Source organism: Ixodes scapularis, unplaced genomic scaffold, assembly GCF_016920785.2.
Source record: "Ixodes scapularis isolate PalLabHiFi unplaced genomic scaffold, ASM1692078v2 PGA_scaffold6__148_contigs__length_123643588, whole genome shotgun sequence".
Lineage (NCBI taxonomy): Eukaryota > Metazoa > Arthropoda > Arachnida > Ixodida > Ixodidae > Ixodes > Ixodes scapularis.
Window position 1 is genome coordinate 37,518,883 of NW_024609881.1, and position 20,644 is coordinate 37,539,526.

Here is a 20,644-nt window from a genome sequence, read left to right on the forward strand (position 1 = left end):
CTAGCAGACGAATTCTCCACAATGCATTGGTTTTCCTATCGCCGTCCGAGGTAACCAATAAAAACAAAATTTGACGGATATTCTCTGCTTTAAATGTTAAAAAGTAGGTACAACCTTCTGAGGGAAGTACACTCTCATCACGTGGATAATATGTTAGAGTTTTCTGGGTGGAATATAAGGGCTCTCATGAAGAAAACACTTTGTTACAACTTATGTAAGTCAAGCAAAACACGAATGTACGTTCGCACTGTTTTTTTTTAAGAGCAATGTAAAAAATTTTCAGAACATAGCTGCGTTTCAACTTTACAGGTGTTATCAATCAATTTGTTTCATTGCTAAAATTCCCCTTTCTCATGAATGTATTGCTTAAAACCGTTTTTTGGTATAGGCGAGCTAGTTAATCCCGTTAAGATCGCCCCGGATGAAGAAGCAAAAGGCAATTTCGAACCACGTACCGGAAGAAGTCAATTGTGCATCTGCAAATTGGACGCTATTGCTGAAGTTAATAAAAGTTGAGTTACAGAAAACGAAGCCTTTTTGTGCGTGAAAAAGAAAAAAGCACAGACGGGTTGTTGCGCAATTCAAGGTGATACTGTGCACGAATTCCGATTGTTAGCGCTGTTTCTAGCTCCTTCCATCTTTTCAAATTCTACTCTTTTTTTTTTTTTTTAATTTGAAGCGACGTTACGCCGGCGCGGTCTCTCTTCCTCCTACTTTTATGTTTTGTTTTTTTCAATTTTTTTTCTTTTTTGTTTACTTGACGCAGGAACACCCACGTGTTTTGCTTTGGCTTGTCTGGCTAGTTTTTACTCTTTCCTTCGCTTCGGCGTTTTCTAACACCGGTTTGTCTGCGCGTCTGCTACGCTATGCTCGGACTGAGGGTCGTCTGCAACTTTTTTGTTCTGTTAGTTTTCTACCACTGACATCTGCGATAACCCCCCATTTCCGCCTTCGATTGAGTTTCTATTCCGAAATATTAATATATGAATTTTGATAGCTATTAAATATTTTAAAATGTGTAAGCTCCTCATATATTTATATTCGGATTTTATTTTGTACGCGGGCATATCTGCTATGCGTCATGGTTCGTTGATCAACCGGCCGTCTTCGGTCATACACCAGCGCTTACTTCGAGATAGCACCCTATTGAAAAATCCACCAGACCGGGTTGGTGTGTCCTAGTGTTTTCTGGTGTAAACAGCAGACCTGCCTGTGTGTTCTGCTGCGCACATCAAACCAGCCTAGTGTGTTCTGGTTCGCCCATAGAACACGTTAGGCTGTTCGGTCTGCCCATCCTATAGTCGGTTACAAGTCAAGAAGGTAGGAGAAGCTCCTCCCACATGTGTGATGCGCCCGTTTCAAATCTCTCCGCAGTCGAAAGAAGAGTTCACTGGAAACGCTCCTTGTTCCGCTTCAATGGATTCCCACTTGTCTCCGATCCCACTTTTTACGAAAGCGACCCTTGTATTCATCGGAGAGGGAACCGAGCCCCTGAAAGCAGCCTTTGTATCCATCGGGAGGGAAGCTAATCCCCGAAAGTCGTATTTGTTTCCGTCGGTGGGGGAGAACTCTAATCTCTCTCTCGTGGCATCCACAATGCTAAGTCAAAGTCGAAAAATAAAGCAAATATGTACAGAAAGGCAAGAGCCTCCTCGCACGTTGGCCGCGACGTCAAGAAAACGGTAGGACGCTATTGGATGCGGAGGTGGCGGAGGGATATCTGATTCCCTTTGAGGGGCATTTGCCGCTACCTTCTTAACCTGTAACTGACTATAGTGTGGTCTGCTGTTCACACCAAAACCCACTAGGCTGGTCTGATCTGCACACCACAGCACGCTAGTATGGCTTGATGTGCACACTATGCCACACCAGACCAGTCTAATGTGCACACCACGGCACACTAAACTGGCCTGACATGCACACCAGGGTGCCTCTGGTGAGCACACATAACGGATATGTGTGCGGTGTTGAATGTAAACATGTTTTGTTGTAAAATTAAATAAGATGTGTAGAGCTCAAACACCACATTTGATTTTATAAGCTGCTTAATTGAAGGGGCGAAGCAACGAATCAGTTCGAATAATATGTAATTTGCGTAAGCATGCTGACACAGTTTAACTAACGTTTACCCATACGCTCCAGCCTGATGCACAGAATAGAGGTTTGTCTCGTCAACAACCGTCAGCAGCTTGTCATCAATGAAAACTTGAAAATATTTAAGTGGGATTTTTACATCATCAGAGGCCGTAAACATGGGTTCCGCAGGCTTCACGAAACACCGGGCTTCCTTTCGGCAGTCAAAAAACTTCCGGCGGTGACTTTTGTTCCTTTCTTGAAGTTGACAGAACTGGAGAGGCGGGCGTTTCGCCTTCAGTTTCGTCATCGCTTGGAAGTTCTGTTGTTAGGCCCTTGGTTGGCAAGTTCTCCTCGTCAACGTCACTCACTTCACTATCACTAGATCCCGCATCGGACACTGTTACATTTTCCGGAATCAAAACCACACAGGGACGATCGCGACTCCGTGTCTGGTAGAAAAATCCTTATGGAATTTCCATTGGGCAGCAGTAGAATACGAAACCTAAAAGAAAAGAGCACCACATCAATTTCTATCAGTAAACACGTAAACATAGGGATGTACTAAACCACGCCAAACAGGAAGAAATTCTCCCGAAAATTGCAGCTGATTCCTCGTGCACAGATATGTAAAAATCAGAGTGAACGCCCGCCTTTAAACTATCACCCAATCTATTTACCTCGCTAAACATTTATCGGCTTTAAACTACCGAAACACTGCCAAATCTAAGCACGGAAGATAACATTACAGAAATCACAGAGCTACTATGCGACTCCTCTTTTAAGCCAGTTTCACATGCAGCGACTGTGCGAAAAAAAATCGGTACGACAGCCGACGCTGCGAGTGCGATCGCAATGTTGGGTGCCACATTTTCCAACAACCGCGCGATTTCTGTCGGAGCAGCCGGCGCTTCGGACACGGACGCGACGCGTTTTACTTTGTCTAAAATACAAAAAAAAAAGTCTTAATAATCCCAAATATTTTAGGAATGCCATATGTATTCCTATTGAAAATCGCTCTGATGGGACTTCAGAATTTTTTTAAAGGGTGTGAAGGGGACTTCAGGAATTTCTGAGATGTTTGGAAGGGGCACTGATATTTCCTGGTGGGTTCGTTGGTACCGTCAGAGGCTCTCCTGAAATGTCTGAATTCCCCTTTACAATCCCTTGAAAGGTCTGAAAGCCTATGAAGAAATTTCTTATGGGGTTGGGAAAACTTTCAGGCTTCTTCAGATGTCTGTGGGGCCACGGCCTAGTTGAAGAAGACACATTTCGCAGAAGTAGAACATAGCTACTTATTTAAGGACAGAACGAGCGGGATGATAGGGATAATTAAGCTTCAGGAAGAAAACGAGAAGGACGGACAACAACAAACTTTCATGGTTGTCCGTCCTTCTGGTTTTTCCTCAAGTTTAATTAGCTACTTATTGTTTGCGATGGGAAAAATAAGCGTTTGGAGAATGCCGATCGTATGTGTGTCCGGTCAAATTTTTATTGCTGCCCTTCTATCAAACACGAGTCGGCTCCTGGACCCGTCTGTCACTGCCTTGTGTTCGGTCTCCAAGGAGGCCACTGGGGATGAGAATTGGCGAGGCGACGGCGTAGCGGCTTTTGGTAGCGAACGCAATCTCGTCCGCTCGGTGTGTGTTTGTAAGCGTTGTAAATGAAAATGAGGACGGAAAATGAGAGCCAATAGTGTACGTGCGCAGGGCGCATTTCACACTGGCTCTGGGGGGTGGTAAAGCAAGGAGGTATGGGGGAGATAGAGCTGAAAATAGAGGCGAGGGAGGGTGGGGAATGGCCGAAGAAGCAAGCCGGGAGGTAGAGAGGGTAAAAACAGAAATCCAGCGGGGGACAAAGATCCCCGTTGGGCGAGGAGTCGCCGGACCGGTTGCGCTGGGGGAGGAAAGCTCGGGAAAGCCGCGCGGAACGGAAACCATTTGTCCCTTTTTCGTCGCCTGGCAAGTTCTCCGGTTTGAGGCGCGCACCCGGTGGTCTATTTAAGCGGCCGCGCCATCCACTCGTCCACGGGCTCACAGCGATTCGATGAGGCTGGTATCCTCGAGAAAGGTGAGCAGGATCTTTAGCGCTCTTTCCTTGGTGCGCCTGTCGCCTCGTGGCAGCATAATCTTGTCTTTCGTTCCGCAGGGAAGGCCCAGCGCGGCAGGGGATGCTGTCATGGCCGCCCTAGCGCCGTCGTGCTCCGTGCAGGCGAGGAGGAGGTGCGCCACATCTGTCCGTTCTCCGCAGTTCAGGCAGCGTGGGTTGGCGTCTCGGCGTCGCGGCGGAAACAGTGGAGCCGCACCGGGATCATGGCGCAGTTCGTTCGGATGCGGTGTACGACGGCGTTAACTCGACGACTCGTGCCCCTGGAGGGTCTTGCCGGGTTATTCCCAGCCGCACACCGCTCATCGGGGTGCACCGCCGCGGCCGCTCGGGCGACAAGGAGTTTGGCGTCGTCGAAAGGGCCAACGCTGGACGTCCGGAACCGGGGCTCGTCGTGCACGTGGTCGGCCAGCCTGTCAGCCTGCTCATTGCCCTGGATGCCGCAGTCATGGGCGTACCAACCGGGGGGGGGGGGGGGGGGGGGGGTCAAGGGGGGCGCTTGCCCTCCAGTTCTCGGAGTGGGGGGCAAGACATGTGTTTTGCCCCCACCCCCCCTCAAACAGCCGCCACTGGGCAGGGCAAACACTGGCCGGCGGGGCCCAAGGAATACCAAGGACACCGCCCCCCGACCCGCGGGAGCATATTTTTAACGCGCAGGTGATGCAAACCCTAGCAACGGTGCTCACGACGGATTGGCTGGTTGACGGAGATAGGCGCTGCCGCCGTCAACATATGCAGCGGTTACAATGCGAGTTTCCGAAGCGGAAGCATATACGTATCACACCCGAGTTCTATCCATGGTGTGGCCTTACTTCTTTCATGTTTTTTCCTCGAACATTTTGTTTTGTCGAGGCATTGGGCGATATTTACAACATTCCTTTTTTTACAATTAACAATAAAAAAACCAACGAATGTTGTTGACGAAACATCGCTGAACTATGGGGCTCTATTTACGGAGGTGCATGGGGGACAGCGAGGCTTGGTTTGTCGGCTGGACGCCGCAGAGCGGCCTGTACAGGGTAGGTTGAAGGGGGTGAGTGGGTTAATCGTTTTGTTATCAGCAGCCGAACACTGTCGCCGCGAAGCGGCGAGAACGCAGGCGCGGGGGTGAGTTAACGCGCGTGTTAACGCGCTCCGAGTGATACACGCGCCATCCCAATCCAAACTTTAAGTTCTCGCGCGTTGCCGAGCAGCCAATCCGGCGTAAGCGTCGTTGCTAGGGGGTTCATCGCCTGTTCCGTAGAAGGAGCCAGTGACCAACGCGCCCGGTGCCCATACACAATTGGCCCTCTCCTCCCCCCCCCCTCCCCCTCTTTTACAACGCCTACACACACACACGCCGTAAACATTAGTGATGGACCGAATATGCCGAACTTCAGATTCTGTAAAGTTCGCACATGACGAAATTTTGAAAGAAGGTTTGGCAAAAATTCGGCAAATATCTGCGCACGCGCACGGACGCGACGGGACCATGGATCGCAAGTGGACGCCGCGCAGTCGCGCGGTTACCATAGCACAGTTTAGTACAACCAGCGGTTACGGCGAGGTGTGGAGTATAGGCGACACGGTAAATTTGCGTTTGTGAGGTTTTGCGAGTGTGGTTCTCTTCAATATTTTCTGCCTCAAGAACAGAAGATCGACCAGTAATTTTCGCAGTCCACTGCACAAGTGACAAATGATGCGGTGCATTCTGAGTAGTGTGATTTTCATTTGACCTTTCCATTGTGCAACCAGGTAGTGGAAACATTGACTGACAACTGACAATTACGATCAGGGTGCGCAGCCGACTGCCGTCAAACGGGGCAGAGTCACGAGAGCTTGCCAGAATGTATGGGATCTGCTGGCATCCTCGTCATATGTGGTACATGTTTTTTTTCCCTTCTTTTCTTTTCTTTTTACGTAATTTCTGCAGTGTGTATAGTCCATACATTTATTTGCCTGTTTCTTTTTTTTCATATGTGGTGGCGGCCTGGCAGCAGACATGTACAAGCTACTCAAAATAAGTAATTAAGTTAAGTTACTGACTATTAGCCTCAAAAGTAATTTGAGTAGAGTAGAAATTACTCAAATAGAAAGTCATTGAGTAAATTACTAATTACCGTAAAAAGTAGCAAATTACTTTTGAAGTCACTTTTATTATTTCTATGCTAACAAGGAAGTGCTTACAAAGGTTTTGATGCGTTAGCGAAATTCTGCTAGCCGAACATAAAGCGGCTTGTGTTTTCACATTAATTTTTTATTATCTGGTTCTGCTTCTGCATGCCTATTTGTTCTGTACTTCTTTTTAATCAAGGATGCACTGCGGATGTGTGATTTCACCTTTCAGGTTTGGCACTGCCTGAGCGTGATTTTGCAGACAGTTTTTGATTGCTTACAGTGTTGCGTAAAGTAGGTCTAAAAACTGCCTGGATGTAAAAGTAAATGAGATGTTATGTACTTCAAGTAAAGTAGTAAGTACACCGAATGCAATATACTTGAAGTAAAGTACTATAAATACAGTGTACTTCCAAAGTAAAGTAGTCAGTACACGGAATGCAATATACTTGAAGTAAAGTACTATAAATACAGTGTACTTCCAAAGTAAAGTTCAAGTACTTTTTAACACACTCTTTCAGAATGCCCTTTCACTTCCTACAACGTTTTTTTTTTTTAATTGGCCGGTATGCGTTGTTTTAGAGAAATCGGAGGTGCATCACTTTTTTCGTGAAAGAACGGCAAATTCAGAAATGCATCAGTTTTTTTTTGTTTTTTTTTTAGAGATGGTGGCAATTAATACGCCATACAGTAATTGCTTTATTCTCGCTGCCGAACCATTTAACAATATCAACTTATAATGCAGTTATTCGTATCGGTTTTATAGCCACGATTATTTCACTCAGAGAAATGACCAGATGACGTCTCGAAAGACAGCACAAGCTATACAGGAGCACCAGATGAACTTCAGAGCGGGTGCTGCACTTTGTTACCTCTTTTGAGTGAGGATATAGTGTGTATACCTCCTGTAGTGGGCAAGAATTCCTACATTGGAGAGAAGCGGAAACAAGCCCATTTTTCAAATGCGTCAAGTCTCCTTGAGTTTCGGTATCTAGAGAAACGCCAGTCTTCTGCGCTAATCCCACAGTTACTCGGCCTCTCTTGCGTCGTGTCTGTTCGCTCCCTGCGCCTCATAGCAGTGTCGTTGCGGTGGGGGGCTGTTAAAATTTTTTGGGGTTTTGAACTATCCAAATTACTTCCTTCCTCCCCCCTCCCTTTTGTCCGCCACATGCTTCCCCCTCTGCAAATATCAGCTGACCTTCCAACATCTTATCTCTGTTGATAGGCAAAATAACCACTAAAAGTCGGATGTAATTTGTAATTTGAGTAGAAATCACTCGGAAAAGTAGATAAACCACTAATAACCAAAATAAAAATGTAATTGAAAGTTACTAAAGTACCCAGAAAAGTGGTTAGACTGCAGTAACTTGAGTAAAGTAGCTGAACTACGTACAAGTTTGGCTGGCAGGAGCTCTGTGTAAGGGTTTTCACCTATCTGCCTAGCCCCGCACACCACCACATGGGCCCCTCCCAGTATGTGCAAATAAATCTATTATTATGATTATTGTTTTATTATTATTATTATTATTACTATATTTATAACAACCTTGTTTTCAGCTCACAAGTAGTTTGTGCCAAAACAGAATAATATTCCTTTTAGTTCGTGTTATTTCGCGATTTCCCATGTATCTGCATAAAACAAAACACAGAACTATCACGCTCGACGTTGCACACCCGACATTCCTAACCCTCCCCAACTTAATAAACGTCCATGTGTGTCCTAACACCAGAAACTGGAATTTAAAGATTGAAAACGTAACGTTCCGAATATGGAACGCATACTTTTATGCGAGGCTAACGTCAAGTAACTCAATTCGAAAAACATGCATATTTACAACATTGTTATCTCTTCTGGTGAAGGCAAAGCAACCATTGCATTCGTTTTCGCGCACGAAACGGTGGCTCCCAGCGAAAGTAAAAACGCAGGAAATGCCTTTATTTTAAGAATGTAATCAAACTTGCAGGCGTGCGCTAATGAAGCCTCAAAATCAAAACTCTCGTAGCGTGATTCGTGAGTGCGCCAGCTACTACCCAACATTGTTGTCACTCCACTTTCTGCAAGGAAACACTAAAATTGCCAGTAAACACACAAAAGCGACATCTATGCTATCTTGTAGAACATCACCTTATTAGTCATAACTGTGTAAATAGGCACTACATGTTGTATTAGAGTTAAGAAAAAAACATTAAGCTTTTTTCGTCAAAAAAACTAAATATCAATGTTAAGTCTAATAACAGTGCATTTTTGCCGAATCATTTGCCGAATCTTTAGAAAAAATCGGCGAAAGTTGCACCGAATTTTCGATTCGGCAATAGTTTGGCCAATTACCAGTAAAAATATGCGACCGGGGGGGGGGGGTCTACTTTGCCCCCCCCCCCCCCCACAAACACACACACACACACACACTCAAAAACAAGTTGGTACGCCACTGGCCGTATTGACCAGGAACCCACTGGAAGGCTAGGCGACGCCCGAGGACCCTCAGCAGGACGGCCTCTCCAGCGACCTCCCGCGCCAGCCGGTATCGGCCTACTCGCCGCAAATCAGGCAGTCGGGGTCAGCGTCTCACCGCACGTAGTGCCTGCGCACCGGCAGCATGCCACTGCGGGACCTGAGACAGTGAATGGCGGCCGCTGTCCGGACTTGTTCTATGCGCCTCTTCGTCCGTCGAGCTTCAGAAGCATCCAGCTAGCAAAAATGATGCCGAAGACGCCGCCACGACGGCATCAGGGACGACACCTTGACTGTGCTCAGGATTTCTCAACGGTGGCGATGCTGCTTGCGAGCTCGTGGTTTTCGCCAAACGTGCTTACTTAGTGTGTCTATATGTCCGTGAGGTGCATTAGCTCGGTTTTATTAGCTGAACTACCGTATATCAGGAATTTACCCAACGGCATTGTGAGTACTTTAATATATTTTGATTTGTGCGATAAAAAAACTCAGTTGTCCCTATTTGATGTGATCGCTTTCATCTACAGTTGCTTCCGTCGGGGATCGAACAAACGTTGGTTTGTATCGTCTTTTTGAATTACAATATGCATGTAAAACAAAATGTCTGAAATAAACTTCCATTAACGTTTTGAACTGCATTTTTGTCTATGATTCACAGTTATTTGCGCGTCTAAAAGGTTGATGGGCCAAGGGGTTTGGGCTGAAGGGATGTGGGGCTGAAGGGTTTTTCTGTGGGGCATCTCTGAAGGGTTTTGAAGGCCTGTGAGGTCCCATAATCCTTCAAGGCTGATGGGCCCTTTAGAATTATTTTCAGTAGGAATAACTTGAAATTTTCAATAATAAAGCATTAAACCAGAAGCTTTTGTGTCTACATTTATTTTCGCGGATGAATGCAGGCTAATGAACGGCTGGTTGACGAGAAAGCGATCGCACCGACTCTGCGGCAAAATACCAACTTGGTGGAAACCAGTCGCACAGCCGCTGCGACAGTGGGACTGCGATTTTAATCGCACATTTACTGGAAATCTCACCGATTTCGAGCGAGAACCCCAGCATGTAAAACAGCCTTTACACGATACGCATATCTACTATGCCCTTTTTTCCCTACTTTCATACGTTTAGGGTAAAATACGTCTGGGCTATGGAATCGAGAACTTCTAAAAATGCAAAATTAATATATTTCAGAGCAAAATACCGCGTACCTTTGTAATAGCAGCTCGAAGTGTGTAGCACTGCACGTACAAAACGGGTCCAGGGGCCCTAATCTGGGCACTTGGTGAAAACGTCGGCGGGAAATCCCGCGGCTCTGATTGGATGGCGCCAAGGTCAAGTGTGGTGTTGGCCAATCACACCCGCCAGATTTCTCACCGAGTTTCTCGCCAAGTGTCCAGATTAGGGCCCGTGGGAGCCACCATGCGCATCGGAGACGACGGGGTATCTGGAAAACCCCTGGCGGCGAAAATTAGAGACTACGAAAACGAAACCTGAAAATGTATTTCCTTAACATTTCGCCGGAGTATTGCCTTGGAGTTTCAAAAAACTATTATTATATTGAATGTATCCTGGAAAATACAATGTGCCTTAGAGGGTGAAAAAATAAAATATGTTTTTTGTCGCTAGAAGTGGTGAGAATCATCGGCGGCATCTGTGTACACTGGGAAATTTGGCCCGCCAGCTCGCTACGGTCGTAGATGCAAGATGAGCAAGTCACGAGGAAGGTAAGGAAATTTCTTCGTTTCTTTTTGTGTTTGCTGCATTGCAGATCGGGTATTTCGCAATATTAGATCTGCAGAGACGTTCGTAGCTCGATATTCAGTGAGCGATACGAGCATGAATGTATAGATTTACAGAAGACAAATTTCTGGCGGCTATCAGTTCGAAAGTCTTTTGTACCCAGTATAGCCAGCCGGCAAGCATGTTGAGTTGTCATTTGGACACCTCTTTGAGTTGTCTTCACCACTTGTGGGATTGCTTTTTAATAATCGCCGTCCGATCGGTATGTGTTTCGGTCGTCTCTCAGGGAGTGACGCAACACAACGAGAAGACAGCCAATTGGTTTACTGTACTTCCCAGTGTTCCGTCTTCAAGAGCCGGCACTCCGGACCCGCCGACCCTGGTTGTTGACAGTCGTTCAGAGCTCGCGGTCGGCGTCCGTGTCCAGGCCTGCGGATCGTCCTTCCCACGCCAGCGCTGCGTAGGCTAGCTGTTCCGGGCTATCACAGCCAGAGTCTCGCTGCGGAACCAGTCCGGGGTTATCATGGCCTAGGCCGGTATGGCCAGGGCTCGCTGTTTCCGCCGTTCCTGATCGGAACCTCGCTGGCGGAACGCTCCGGGGATCGCCATGGTCCAGACCAACCAGAACGGCTTTATCGTTCATGCCGGGCCCCAGCCTGGTGCAGCACGCTCTTCCTGTTTCTGGCCCCCGGCTAGAATGAAAGGTGGACATTAGACCGATCTCACAGCTAGTTTGAGTACACCACCACTGCCGAGATGCATCGTGGGAGCTGTAGTCTTTCTCCACGCGCGAGAAGCCTGCTGGAGGTCTGCGCGAGCAAAACACGATTGGCATGAGCTGTCTCGTCGACTAGCATCTGCCTCCTACAAACTACAGTTATGGCGGCGTCACGCATGCGTGGAACGCTTGGTGAGATCGGTCAATTGGAACCAAAATCTGCACGCTAGAGAACAGTAAGCACTTTGCAATGGCTGTAATGTGATATGCAAGCCTGGTGTAAAAAGGTGACAGGCAACAAAGTGTGCGTGAGATATGGATGTTTATGCTTCGCTTGATCTTTTTCTAAAAAAAAAAACGTTCAGCCTTTTCACTCTTGTGAAAAAGGAAGACCAGCAAAGCTGCACTAGATACACTTTATGCTTCTTCGTCGTCGTCGTCTGTTTTTCGCGCTGTTTCCTATGATGAATTCCCACCAACGCGACCAACTATCCATTCTTCTATTATACCTGGACAGCTATCGCCATCTAGGAGCAACGGCGAATCCATTATGGTTCTGTGATTGCAGTCGTCGATTATAGATGGCGGTAGCTGTCCAGGTAGGTTTGTGTTGACATACCGGACACGATCCTGAGGAACCTAGCCCTTAACAGCTGCGCTGTAAAAACTTGTGCATTCTGTTTTCTGCATGCCGTCGCATTTGTTACCAGACTCAGCATTAAATTTGGTTGCCGAAACAAACAAATGTGCTACGAAAATTCACTATTTGAGAATTCACAGGTTTAAAAGGTTTTGGTTGGTGACCGCGCGTGTGCCGAACGGCTATGCACACCTACAGCTGCAACTGAAAAAGAGTAGCACAAGTGACCGATGACCGGAGTGGCAAAATCGCGACACGCGGTGCTATTGTTCCGGACTGCGCTGATAACGAGAGTGCAAGTCACGTTCCATGTCTTAAAGCGACGGTGGCCTACAGAAATCAGCCCATCCCACATTCCGAATTTCGAAACCTATCTTATCCCTCAATTTTTTGCAGGCCACCCGCGCGCTGAGATATGGAACGTGACTGGCACTCTCACTAGGCGCGTTCGGGAACAATAGCGCTGCGTGTTGCGATTTTGCCGCTCGGGTCATCGGTCACTTGTTGTACTATTTTTCCGTTGCCGCCGTACAATAGACCATTTACAGTATTCCGAAGTGCCCCGGCCCGCTCTCAAGAAATCATGGTAATTGTGTTCCTTCATCTCCCTCAGTGATCAGTAATCTTCGACCACCTCTATAGCTACACAGGTTTTGAGCGTAATTCAAGGTCACCCTGAACAAGCACCTGATATACCCAACGACCTGTCATATCACTTCTAAAATTGCTCGTCCACGTGAGCATTTTTGATACTGCGCATGCTGTCCACCTTTAGATCTGGCTGAGCAGCAGAAATCTCTGACAATATTATCATTCCCGTGATTGTTGTTTGAGCAGCAATTGCTTAAAAAGTCGATCATTCACAACAACAAAAACGAGGATTTAGCTCGGAGTCCGCGGGGCTGTTTATAGCGTTTTTAGCGTTTGTAACTTAATATCAGTATGATAATAATGTAAGAGATTTCTGCAGCCCATCCAGATTGAAGGGTGGACAGCATGCATAGTACCAAAAACGCTGACATTGAGGAGAAATTCTTAAAGCGTTATGACAGGTCATTGGGGTATATCAGGCGCTTGTTCAGGGTGACTCCAAATTACGCTCAAACCCTGTGTAACCAAGAATAGGGTTGAAATCGTCGGTCACTAAGTGGCTGAAGGAACACCCATAATTCCCATAATTCTTTTAGCGCGGGCTAAAAGAATTATGGGGGATATAAAAAATGGTTTATTACGACTGCCGGAACGGGTCAACGGGCCAACGGGCCTCTCGCTTCTTGAAGGCCTGCTTGCCTGATTCTCGACGGCACAGCTAAGCAACAATCGGCCCAATTGTCTCTCCCGTATTTCCCTGTGTGGCTGTCAAAGTTACTCGTGAAACAACTCGTATAAATTTGTTATTTTGCCGAGTGGTCTGCAAAAAGTTCGTCGGACCACTTTCCAAGCCTTCACATCAATTTTCGTTCACTTCAACAATTACTGAAGAATTCATTTACTTGATGCGTCGCAGTGCAGTAATCCACTTCTGTCGCCGTGGCACTTCCCAAGATCTCGAAGGGAATCGGTACGGTTTGACGCTTGAGTCACCTCCGTGGCTGTGGCAGTCTTTCACGCAGCAGTAGGGACGTTTATTTTTTTGGGGAACTCTAGGAGTAGGTCAGATGTCACAGGCGCCCGGTGAGGTTATAGAGACGTGAAGCCTGGAATTGCTTTTAAGAAAAACTGTTCCCAAAAAGGCTCACGTCGATCCGAAATGCCACAGTCACACGTGATTACTTAAATGCGCCCACCCGCAATTTACACGATCCTGGCCGTCCTGGCCCACCCAGTGTTTTATTTAGCAGCCGCTAGATGGTGCAACGTGTAGTGCCAAACTGCATTGCCGGTTAATATTTGGATAACTTTCAATGACGGAGAGTGGAGTGGAGAGATTCATATTATTGAGACTCTGCTGTGTTTGCCTGCGCCCTCCCCCCTTGCAGACACACACCTAGTGTCGTTGCCCAAGGCGCCTCTGACTTCGCGTTGCAAAACCTAATTTATTTTGATGGGTATAAAACCAGAAATTAATTTACTGACAGGGTGACAGTGCTGGTGGGCCCGAATCTAGTTATGTACTTGCAGGACGACTTCTTTTCATGACTTCTCTATGCTGCATAGCACGAGACGGTCATTGCTTACTTGACTTGCGAGTAGTTGCAACGACAAGAGTTGGTAAGGTTGCCAGAGCGCACATGAATAAGTACTATCTTAAAGGCGCGACTTCAAAAGTTAGTCTTCATTTATTTAGCGCATAAAGAAGCCTGGCTGTGGCAACATCGTAAGCAGCATACCACTTTAATGGTAGTGACCACAGCACCCTCGTGTCACCCCACTAAAAGTACCGCAAGGAAGAGCTGACACTACCTCCACAATTCTGCGTCCTCATAAATAAACAAACAAGTAAAAGTGATTGGCTGAAGGTGTGAAAACCATCCACTTGCTTTCACTTGTTTTATGATGCATTACTGAAATCTCACCCTATTAGTAACTGTAACGTACATTTTGTTTCGGCATATGCTAACTTCCTTCAATTACTACAATGACATGGGGCTGTATTGATGTTGTGAAAAAATATTGTGCTTTATTTATTCTGCATTGCACGTCATTCGAGATTATGTGGTGTGGCTAACATTTTCTTTGTTAAAGCTATAGTATGTCCACAACGTATGAGCGAATCAAGATCTTGATGTTACTCGTCTCTCCAACCTTCAATTTGCTCTCCTAGGTGCAGCTGTGGCTGCTCTACCTGCTAAGGCTGTGGCCTCCTCTTCGCCGCCTCTCTTTGCTGTCCGGGATGGTGAGGTACGCATCTGGGCCTACAGGGCACTTTTTCTATTGTTTCCATTCCATTGGATTATTCTAGAGAACAGACTAATGGCACAAAAGACAAGGGCACAAACAGGCAGGCAAACAAAGACACAAACACAGGTACTGGCTCAAAGGTGGACTAAAGACGTTTCTGAGATCGTCTGTTCTTGGTTATAACTCATTCGACGGGCTCTAAGGATCCTAAATATATAAAAATTATGTTCGTTCGATCCCTATTTTCCTACTAAAAATAGAAAAAATAGAAATAAAAGACGATGGTTCATGTCCTGCCATAGGACGAGAAGGTGAACTATCTTCGACAACGTGTGCACGCGGATGGAACAGTGCTATCTGACAAACGTGTCTCACAAATTACAGTTTAGCAGTGCCAATAACAATAATAATAAGCTAGCCCGCTTTGCTAGTTTAGCAAAGAAGACAGAGGTGAGACCTATTGATGCCTATTTCTTAACATAGAAAGGGAAGGTGGTGAGCTATGGTGATGGCCTACTCATTCGTGTTTTCCTTTTCATGTCTTGTCATGAAGTGGAGCCAAAGGTGTTTTTTTTCACATTGCTCGGCTGTCCGAGACTGCAGATATTTGTGCAAAACATGGGAGTTCACAATGCGCAGCAGTATACTTCCTTCGTGCTTTGCGATTTTGAATTTAAAAATTGTCAAATGGTTCTTATAAGGGTACCTATAATATCGTGTATATGAAAAGCACATAGAAAATGTTTGTATCTCATTATTAGTACTTGATGTGTACAGCAATAATGGACCTCCTTTCTTAATGCATATTCCAAATCTGAAATTCTTTCTATTAAAAGGGCCGTCGGGCGCTTTTTAAGGTTGCCTATCTATTGCCGTAACGCATTCAATGTGCTCTAAGCATCCCCCCAAAAAAATAAAGTTACAGTCATGTGCAGCTTATTTCACTAATAAAAATCTGATAAAAGATAGTGAATCTCAGACGTACAGATGGCGCCCCGAACCTGGCCGAATGTAGGCAAACAACGAACGGGCCTCATCAGTCAATCCCAAGCCATGGCTTCACGCGCGGACAAGCAGCCGACCAGTCCTGGTCGTCCGCACAGGAAGCCTTGGCTTGCAATAGACTGACGAGTGTCTTTTGCCGTTTCACCCTATTCGCCTTGATTTGCTTCACCCACATTCGCTATCTTTGATCACATTTCTTAATAGTGAAATAAGCCTCACATGATTCCAAGTTTTGGACTTTTGGGATGCTTAGAGCACATAGGTTGAGGTAGGAACATAAATAGGCCATCTTGGAATACTACGGAGTGCCCCTTTAATATATTTCATTTTTTTATTTATATGTAACTACAATTCAGCATATGAGTAAAACAAACCAGGAACATGATTGCATGTTTAAAGTGCGGCGTAACCTTGAAAAAGGAGAAATGCAAAATAAGTAGGGATGATATTTCATTTTCTTGTCTTTATACTACTTAAAGACAGAATTCGTCTCGGCTACGCGAAGGTCCAAGCTTTCACTTATACACCTTTCTAGGACACACTTGACCCCAGGGACAACAAACCGTTTTCGAGCCCTATTGAAAATTTCTTCAAGATACGTAATTCGGGACACTAGGTGCCAGTCAGCAGCCTTGGTGGAACGTGATGGACCATCAGACATCAACTGATGGTCCATCAGATGACGTCTGACTGCCACTGCCAAGGGAATTTCATCAACAAGGGCAGCATTTATATAAGAGTAAAGCTAAACGCACTCATAAATATCGCCAAATGCCTCGATAAAACAAAATGTTCGAGAAAAAAAAAAGAAAAAAAAAGCAGGGCCGCCGCGGACGGCATAGCATAGGGGTTACGATGTCCGATTTGTACTTGCGTACAAATCGGACATCTTAACCCCTATGCTATGCCATCGCTTTGGAAACTCGATTTGACCATTTGTTTTATACGAGATGCTTCGGCTCCAAATGCAGTTAAGCCTTCAGTATGTTATGCAAAGCACTCGTACATCACTCGCCGTACTTCAGTTCTACTCACCTGCCATGTAGAGTACTTTCGCGTCGTAGAACGATCCTTTTGTTCGCGCGCCTCCGGCCCAGTAGACCCGGTACACCTTTTCATTTCATTTCATTTTTCATTTCATTTATTATACCTTAAAGGCCCCTGGGGGCATTACATAAGGGGGGTAACATAAAACACAATATAACACTTCAAGGGTTGAAATCAAATGTAGGGACAAATAGGTTGAAAGAACATCTGTTATTTTACAGTGCAATATCTTCATTATACAATCATATGCTTAGTAAGTTCTGCTAAAAACAAGGTATGATCTGTAATTGTTACAATGGACTCAGGTAGCGCATTCCAATCCCGTATACACAAAAAAAGGGGAGAGTTTTTTAAAATGTTGGTTCTGGCAAATGGCATTTCTATCTTCTGGCAATGATCACGGCGTAGGGAGACATGGCTGGCTGAAGAGAAGAATTCATGATCAGTCCAGGGCTTGTAAAACAGGTTATGGAAAAAGGATAATCTATCTACGGTGCGTCTAGTATTAAGGAGAGGTAGTGATAAAGAAGCCTTAAGGGCAGAGATGCTCGTGGGTGAGTAGTCAGCAAGAATGAATCTAGTTGCGCGGTTTTGGATTGATTCTAACATGTCGGACAGGTAAGCCTGATGGGGGTTCCAAATGGTAGAAGCGTATTCCATCTTGGATCTAACAAGGGTGCAGTACGACAGCTGTTTGATTTTCGGTGAAGCTTGACTAAGATGGCGTCTTAGAAAACCTAAAGTTTTATTAGCACTGGAAGTTATGTGTTCAATATGAGTTCTCCATGAAAGGTCAGAGCTTAAGTGCACGCCAAGGTATTTAAACGATGAAACCTTTTCAATGGGCTGGAATGCAAGTTGATAGGTGTAATCTAATGGATTACGGGATTTAGAAAAAGATACACATTTACATTTATTATGATTAATGGACATAAGCCACTCGGCACACCAGGTTTCAATTAGGGATAGGTCTTCTTGTAATGTTCGGCAATCATCTTCACTGGAAATAGCGTGATAAACAACAAGATCATCAGCAAACAGACGAACACAGCTTCTCAGGCGATAACCGATATCATTTATATAAATAAGGAAGAGCAATGGGCCCAGTACAGTACCCTGTGGTACGCCTGAAATAACTGGTAAGGATTGTGAAGATGTTTCACCTAGACGTACGGATTGGGTTCTAGTCGTGAGAAAAATTTTTATCCAATTAACTACAGTTGCATTAATTTTTAAGTTTTGTAATTTTACTATAAGTCTGTAGTGTGGCACACGGTCGAAAGCTTTCGAAAAGTCTATAAAGAGAGCGTCTGTTTGTTTTCGTAAGTTAAGATTACTGTGAATATCGGTTACTAACTCGAAAAGCTGTGTTGTGCATGATCGATTCCTACGAAATCCATGCTGGTTAGAAAACAATACATTATTGATATCAAGAAACTGCATTATGGCTGTAAAAATAACATGTTCAAGGAGCTTACTACATACACTTGTTAAAGAAATAGGCCTGTAATTGCTCAGATCGTCAGATGACCCAGACTTAAAAATTGGAATGACGTCTGCATGTCTCCAGTCATTGGGAATCATACCAGTAATAAGTGATTGGTTGAAAATTTTACCCAGGTACAGGGACGAGATGTGCTTAGTAATTTTTAAAATCATACTGTTTATCCCGTCGCGACCAGGAGCAGAGCTGACTGGAAGTTGCTCTATTAATTTTTGTATTCCTTCAGAAGAAATAGTTATTGACCCCATTTCGCCAAGTGCGTCCTGAGAAGCTAATTGCGGCATGGGGAACGTTTCGCGAGTGAAGACGCTACTGAAGTATTCATTAAATCTGTCACATACATCACTTTCAGTCAGCTGCTTTCCAGTCGGATCTGAGATGATCGGACTTTTCTTTGAAGAAGGATTGATAATTTTCCAGAATCTCCGTGGATTTGACATAAGAATGTTATACAGGTCGTTCTCAAAAAAATTACGTTTCGCCGTTCTGATTTCACGTTTACAAGTTTTAGCAAATTCACGGAAGCGAGACCACGAGGCGTCATCATTACCTTTTCTTTTTGCCGACTGGAATAGCCTCTTTTTCTTCCTTAGCATTCTCTTCGTATTAAGAGTGAACCATGGCGAACTGGGGTTAGAGATTACCCGACACACCGGAACGTATCGAGAAATGAGGTTGTGAATACGTTCTTTGAATATGCACCAGTTTTCTTCCACCGACCTTGTATTAAAGTGATTCTCAAAGTTTGGGAATGTATCCAATAACTCGGCGTTAATACTCACAGTGTTGGCTTTAGCGTAATTACGAATTGTTTTCTTCGACGTTACAGGAGCGGGAACGTCAATGGATAGGTTAATGTTGAAAAGAGAGTGGTCACTAAACAAACATAAATTGTTAACATCGCTTATGTATTCAGGGTGGGTAGTAAAAAATAAATCCAGGGTCGCGTCACCCCTGGTTGGTTCTTTAATAATTTGGTGGAAACCAAAACTATTCATAACATCAAGAAATTCACGACTTTCTTTCTGATTTTTACACGAGGGGTTGACGCAATCTGAAACCCAATCAATGTCAGGAAAATTAAAATCCCCTGCCAGAATAATGACACCATTTGAGTACTCAGAAAAGACCTTCTCAAGGCAGTCGTTTAATCTAGCCACAAACGTACAATCAAAATTCGGGGGTCGATAACACACACCTATGAGAAAATTCGAGTGCGTCATTTTCAGTTTAATCCAAATAATCTCGATGCTCGTTTCAATATCAACTACAGATGATAATAAGTGGTCACTAACAGCAATCAGGACGCCACCGCCTTTGTGAACCAATCTATCCTTGCGAAAGATAGAAAAACTGGAATTCAGGAGTTCACCGTCGGATATGTCAGGTGACAGCCATGTTTCCGTGCCGAGGATGACTTGACTATTGCACATTTTGGCATTATCTAGTAAGATATCTTGTTTTTTTAACACGCTACGAAAATGTGTAAACAGGAAAGAAAGTCTGGGTGCAACGCGCTTAGGGCGTGTGTTGCTGTGTGATAGCAGTCAATCGGCGCGTACTTCATTAGATGTCACCTCGACAACGCGGCCTTCAACAAAGTCATACGCAAATATTTTTTTGTCGGAGTACAATTTATCGATCCTCAATCTTGTTTTGATATTTTGTGACCATAGTTCTTTACCAAATGCCCACAGTTTAGAACGCGCTAGTCTAGTTCTCGGCGAGAAGTCCTCGTCGATCCAGATTTTATCGGGCCCGTGATTCTTAAGTTTGGGGACGTTTTTTAAGATAGCAACCTTATCACGATAGTCAAGAAGCTTGATTATGACAGGTCGCCTGTAGTTAGGGCGGATGTATCCGAGTCTGTGAATGCGCTCAAGAATACCTACTTGAACACCAAGCACCTCCGAAAAGAAATCTTTTACACGAGATTCCAGTTGGCTGTGAGTCTCATTTTCAGTTTCGCTTAACCCTTTAATTATTAAGTTATTGCGTCTTGATCGGTTGTTAAGGTCATCCACAATTTCCACCAATTCCAAATTATTAGCGCTCACAGATTTTGAGAAGTTAAGTTCAGCTTTGATGTTTTCAACCTCGGTTTTTAATTGGTTGACATCATCACGAACTTGTGTAAGATCTTGAATACTAGCTTCCAAGGCCGTCACCCTTGTTCGTATCTCGGAGATACCTAAGGCAATATTATAAGTCGGCTGGAATTTTCGGTCTGATATTGTGAAGTTGCAGCGATCAGGGTTTCGATCGATTTTTGCAGATTTGAAATCTGGCCATCGTCGGCGACTCTGTCAGGTCCGGGATTGCGCTCAACGTCTCCAGAACACAAGAGAATCAATGCCAGACTGAACAGAACGCAAGTACTCGGCCTAACAAAGATCACCGGCGCAAGCCAGAGAGAGGGTTCGGCTTTAG